General features: G+C 30.3%; 1 long non-coding RNA gene across 1 annotated transcript; it reads right to left on the bottom strand.

The window, feature by feature from the left end:
* Positions 1-2,719: 2,719 nt before the first annotated feature.
* LOC131631309 (uncharacterized) lies at positions 2,720-4,780 on the bottom strand. The gene is made up of 2 exons (XR_009292647.1): positions 3,570-4,780; positions 2,720-2,886 (listed from the first exon to the last, which is right to left on the bottom strand). It is a non-coding gene; the product is annotated as an uncharacterized LOC131631309 (long non-coding RNA).
* Positions 4,781-6,645: the final 1,865 nt, after the last annotated feature.

Raw genomic sequence — 6,645 nt, 5'->3', positions numbered from 1 at the left:
TTAACGTTCTTTTATTTGAAAGAGTCATTAATTAAAAAAAAAACTACTAAACCAAAGAATGCATCCATTGAAAAAAATTGTTTGTTATAATAAATTAGATAATTTACTATTATATATTTTATAATGAAAAATCAGAATAGTTATAGTATATTTATTATTAAAACATTTGATTAATAAAAGAAAATAAAAATTGATAATCGTTATTTTGTTTTAAGTTATATAAGATATTAACAAAATAAAAGAAAATTAAAACTAATAATTTTTCTCTCTGTTAATGGTGTCTTTTTCTTTTATGTGTTTTATCTATTGGATTAATCCAACCATTTAAAATTGCACATTAGAGAAGGCGAGAGAAAAAATTGGAGAGGATCCAATTCCCATTAGTCATTGGCTTCTTTTTAGTAATTAAATTTTAGTAAAGTGTGTGTCTCAAGCCATGAATAATGCAATATGTGTTACCTCTAATTTAAGTCGTAAAGTGAATGTTTGTGTCTATCTTTTTTAGGGGTGGCAAACGGGCATGCCTGCTACGTTTAGGTCCGCCCCACAAAAGCCCGCCAAAAATGGGACGAGGCGGGGCATACTTATTTGATTGTGTGGGTCTAAAACCTTACTCCGTCCCGCCAAAAAGTGAGGGCGAACGGGAAAAGTCCGCGGGAATTGAACCGTTTAGGCCCAAAAATAGTAAAATTGTATGAAAAAGCTAATGCCCGCAAAAAAAAAGGGCGGAGCAAACACATTAAAGAGAGGGGGCGTAAAACCTTGTCCCACCCCGCGTAAAAGTGCGGGGAAAACGGGCTTTCCCCGCGGAACGAGCCCGTTTTGCCACCCCTAAGTTTTTTTTAAGGGTTAAGTATGATTTTGGTCCTTATAAATATCTCAAATTTTATTTTTAGTCCCTATTAAAAAAATGATATATTTTAGTCCCTACAAAATTATTATGCATGTAGTTTTAGTCCCTAATGTTAAACTGATGTGTGTTTTTGAATGATTATTTTACAAACATGTTTAGAACGTTATAAAAAGTTTTTAAAAAAAAAAAGAACTCAAAATTTGATTTCTAACTCGAGATTTGCAAGGAAGGGGCTAAGCAAGGAAGGTGAAGAATGGGAAACTCCTAAAGTTGGCAATTTGGGAAACTCCTAAAGTTGGCGATTTGGTTCACTGTACCTCTCGATTATAGTTTTTTCTAATTTTTTTATTTGTGTTTTTATTTCTTATTATTTTAATTGGACATCGCTAAGTCTAAAATGTAGTCCGGAATACAAACGAATTTTTATTTTGGATTCTATTTTCTATTTTATAATTTTAATTGGATTTGTTGTATTTTCAGATCATTGAGGTGACAGTAGGAAAATTATCAAAAATTGCGTTTGTCCACAATCTACGGTATTATTTCTTCTATGGAAATCGCGGTTTGTCCACAATCTATTCGTGTGAAAATGTTTGTGTGAATGTTATGTTTCGTAACAACAATCTATTACGATTGTTTTTTGGAATATTTGTTTTAGATTATTGTCTTAAAACTACATTGAGAACATTTTGAGGTTTATAAAATTATAATTTTTTGATTTGTTTATTTTGAGGTTTATGAAATTATAATTTTTTGATTTTTTTTTGGCATTTAGTTGTTGATTAGAAGGAAGTTCCATTCTCAAACACTACTACAATGGAACCTCGAAATGAACCTATTAATCCAACAAATGCATTATATCATAATATATCACTATATTGTCTATTCCTATGATAATATCATAATATAATTGTCTATTCCTATGATGTATTGTGAGATGAAATATATCACTGTCTATTCCTACGATGTGTTGTGGGATTAAATATATCACTATACTGTCTATTCCTATGATGTGTTGTGTATTCCTACGATGTGTTGTGGGATGAAATATATCACTATACTGTCTACTAGTGCGTATACCCGTGCGAGGCACGAGACAAAATTTCTAAAATTAAAAAATATTTTATAATTATTTATCATTTACAAATGAAGTTATAATGACATTAAAATTCGTCTTTGTTATTAGTAGTATACAGAAAAATATTTGTATCATTAATATATTTGTGTTCGTTTATAAAAATGTCTTTATTATTTGAAAATTTAATTTCTTTAAATTTATTCTTTTAATTTATTATAATTTTTTTTAATTTTTACTTTCTAAATTATAATATTAATTTTAAATAAATTTAATTTAAAAAGAATAGAATTTGTTTTAATATTTTTGTAAGTTGCCAAAAAAAATTCAATCTTTAAATATATAATATTAATTTAGAATTATTTGATATCAGTAAAGCAAAATCATGCAACACTCATACCTTTATTATGATTACAAAAGCAAAATCATCTCAACAAAAAATTAAAAAAAATCCAGCAAGATGAATAGTAAACAAAATACTCAAAATCAGATATCACACTAACAATACCAACACCACAAAAAATAGGTAAATCTGACTCGAATTTATTACCAAAAACAGAGATGTTGTGTGATAGCTGCAAATCGGTGTTGATGTTGTAGTTTGACAGAGATCCACGGTTTTGGTTTGGAAGTTGTGGTGTGCTCACAGTTGAAGTGTCTTCTCGGTTTTGGAACTACAAATCATCGGATCTGATGGAGGTTGTTGGCAGTTTAGTTCATGAGAGTGGTTGTTCCAATTTGTCATTGTTATAGTGAGAAGTTCAAAGGAAAAACCAAAGAGTAGTTCAAGATTATCCGAAAGTTGTGAAGTCACCCCATCCCATTCATCAATTGCAACACCTTTGCTATAAGCCGAGGAAGATCTGGCATCTAAATAACATGTGCTTATATTGTCTATCAACCAAAGACAATATTCCTATTTCCTAACTTGACATCTAGTCTTGACAATTCCTGTTTCCTAACAGTAAGTGAAAATTAAAAATATGCATCAAATAACAGAAACTTGTTTGTAAAATCTGTATCAAAACATAAATCCATCAAAGTTTGTACGATTAAAATACAAATCACAAAATAGGGCTAGTTCGAGATTCAAAAGAAAATAAACTATCCATATAATGCTTGATCTCGTTGGTTAATTTGAAATCAGGCGGTTGAGATTAGAATCTACATGATGCAGTGCCAGTCATGTTCATATCGATCATAACAATGCTGTTCGAAGGACCAATTTCCCTAACACATAAATTTCTAAGATTCCATCTTCACTTGAGTGAATGTGATAAATTTCAAATTGATTCCAACACTTCCCAATTTCAATTTTCAAAAACATCTTATTTAGTTATAGTAAATACAAAGAATTTACTATAACATAATTGAAATTGATGGCTACTTGAAGCTATTGAGAGGAATAAGAATTACCACCCAAAATCATCACCAGTAGAAGCAAGTTGCTTCCAAATCCAATGACATGGTTCAAATGCGAAGTATCAAATACATCCCGTTAAGAAAATATGACAAAATGCATATTTTACAAAGTAACAACAAATTAATCAATGATATTACATATTTTCACACATCTTCTTAATATTTCCATGGTATATGCAGCAAAAATACTTATTTAATCAAAGTGCTAAAAAGCTATACCAAGGTGTTAGCTGCAGGTACATTTTCCAAAACTCTTTTGCCACCGAAAAAACCATGACCAAGAGGACTATATGGTACAATTCCAATACCAAGCTCTCTATATCAGCAAAAACTATAAATAAGCAAAGTCTCATTTAACACAAACATAACCAGAAGTTGGTGGTTCAAACTTGGAGAGGAACTAAAACTAACCTGCATAAAAGAACTATCTCGTCCTCAATATCGTGAGTCCCAAGAGACCACTCTATTTGTACAGTTGTGATGGGATGAACAACATGTGCTATCCTTAACATATCCGGGTTAGCTTCAGATAGGGCAATATACTTCACTTCTCCTACTTCCACCAGTTTCTTAAGTTCACTAACCTATAACCGAACAAACATGTTAACAATGAATCTAGTAAAATCAGTCATATAATGCAATTTAGGAAGAATTATTAATTGTATCCTCAATAGGCACATGTGTAACAACTTGGTGTTGATAACAGAGATCAATGTACTCAACACCAAGACGTTTCAAGCTAGCTTCGCAGCATGAGCGCACATACTCTGGCGAACCCTTGACGCTGACACCAGTGAAACCAGGACCATCTCAAAGCTTAGTCAACAAAATCAAGTCAGCATAAATTAAATCAGAAACATGTTGAACATGTGGTAATAAATAGTATGTAAGTACCTTTCCAACCAAAATTTCGTTAGCAGCATTAGTTCCATAAAAATCAGCCGTATAAAAAAAGTAATTCCTTGACTGAATGCATAGTGAATAACAGAAATTCCATATTGTTCAGAAATTAATTAGTAGTAATTGATTAGTATAGTATAGTACCGAGAGAAGAAACAATACTATATGAATGATACATGGAATCCTTGGGTTCTATAGTGGACACGAAGAATGAGCTCAGTTTGAGTTGTTGCGGCCATTTTGTTTGATGAATGATTACAATCTCAGTTCCGATATACAACACACATGCAGTGCCAACCTCAACCCTCTCAACTTCCATTTAATGGTTCCTATGAATCAGATAAAAAACAAACATCACTCGGTATAAGATTCAAAATAATAAAGATACGATTGTTAGAAAAGTAGCACGCCTATACTCCATGATTTTGATTTTAGGGTTTCTACGGGGGAAGGCAATACTGAGACAGACATGGGCACACAAATTCTAGATTCAGGATAATAAAAGGAAGAAGAGAAGTTGGAAGAGAGAGAGAGAGGGGGGGGGGGGGGAAGAGTGAAGAAGGAAGATGAAGAAGAAAGAAGATCGATAGAGAGAAAAAGATATAAAGGATGAGAGTAGGGTTAACATTAGATTTGAGTTGGGAAATCAAACAGTTTCCTTGGAAACAAATGAAGCATTTAATAGTTGTACAATACTGTATGACATAGAAAGTTATATAGAAAGTTAAACCGTCTGCCATATTCTTTTTACTCTTTATCATTAATTAGTAGTAAGTTTTTAAAGAAACAATAAAATTTTTTTATTGTTAGTAGTAAGTTTTTAAAGAAACAATAGAAAGTTTTTAAAGAAGATCGATAGAGAGAAAAAGATATAAAGGATGAGAGTAGGGTTAACATTAGATTTGAGTTGGGAAATCAAACAGTTTCCTTGGAAACAAATGAAGCATTTAATAGTTGTACAATACTGTATGACATAGAAAGTTATATAGAAAGTTAAACCGTCTGCCATATTCTTTTTACTCTTTATCATTAATTAGTAGTAAGTTTTTAAAGAAACAATAAAAAATTAAATAAAATTATAAGCATTGTTAAGTTTAGAAACATTTCTTAAAATAGCAAATATATAAATAGCATAAACTCTAAAAATTTGACAAATGGCAAACTTGCCTTAAAACTCCTTTTGCTTTATTATATTTTATGATTACAATCTCAGTTTCGATATACAACACACATGCAGTGCCAACCTCAACCCTCTCAACTTCCATTTAATGGTTCCTATGAATCAGATAAAAAACAAACATCACTCGGTATAAGATTCAAAATAATAAAGATACGATTGTTAGAAAAGTAGCACGCCTATACTCCATGATTTTGATTTTAGGGTTTCTACGGGGGAAGGCAATACTGAGACAGACATGGGCACACAAATTCTAGATTCAGGATAATAAAAGGAAGAAGAGAAGTTGGAAGAGAGAGAGAGAGAGAGAGGGGGGGGGGGGGGGGGAAGAGTGAAGAAGGAAGATGAAGAAGAAAGAAGATCGATAGAGAGAAAAAGATATAAAGGATGAGAGTAGGGTTAACATTAGATTTGAGTTGGGAAATCAAACAGTTTCCTTGGAAACAAATGAAGCATTTAATAGTTGTACAATACTGTATGACATAGAAAGTTAAACCGCCTGCCATATTCTTTTTACTCTTTATCATTAATTAGTAGTAAGTTTTTAAAGAAACAATAAAAAATTAAATAAAATTATAAGCATTGTTAAGTTTAGAAACATTTCTTAAAATAGCAAATATATAAATAGCATAAACTCTAAAAATTTGACAAATGGCAAACTTGCCTTAAAACTCCTTTTGCTTTATTATATTTTATGATTCCTATGCTGTGTTGTGGGATGAACGTGCTTTCAATCTCTCAATTATCTATTCCTATTCTTAGCCAATAAAGACTAATCAATTTATTTAATTTACTTTATTTTATTTCTTATCATCAAATATCATAAGAGTCATTAATGAATTGTGGCAGTAATAAATACAGACAAATAAGTAGTATAATAAATATAATTTTGGTATTTGTAATTAATTAATTGTTTATTTAATTTATTTATTATTTATTATAGATTTTGGGGGAAGTTTTGGTGGGAAGAACTTTTAAGATTATAATTTAGTATGATGATATGTTTATTAATATATTTAAACGATAATAATATGATGTAATTTAATTAATTAATAAAAAACATATTTTATAGCAACATTATATTTAATTTTCACAGAGATTTTAAAACAACTTAAAGAACCAAAATTTTAATTTTTACTTGTAATTGTTTAAAAATATTGACGACGAACATTTGGTTACAATATGAACATTTTATAATGAATTATAAAAAATAAAGAA

This window comes from Vicia villosa, unplaced genomic scaffold (genome assembly GCF_029867415.1).
Source record: "Vicia villosa cultivar HV-30 ecotype Madison, WI unplaced genomic scaffold, Vvil1.0 ctg.000809F_1_1_3, whole genome shotgun sequence".
NCBI lineage: Eukaryota > Viridiplantae > Streptophyta > Magnoliopsida > Fabales > Fabaceae > Vicia > Vicia villosa.
This window is presented reverse-complemented; position numbering and strand designations above follow the sequence as displayed.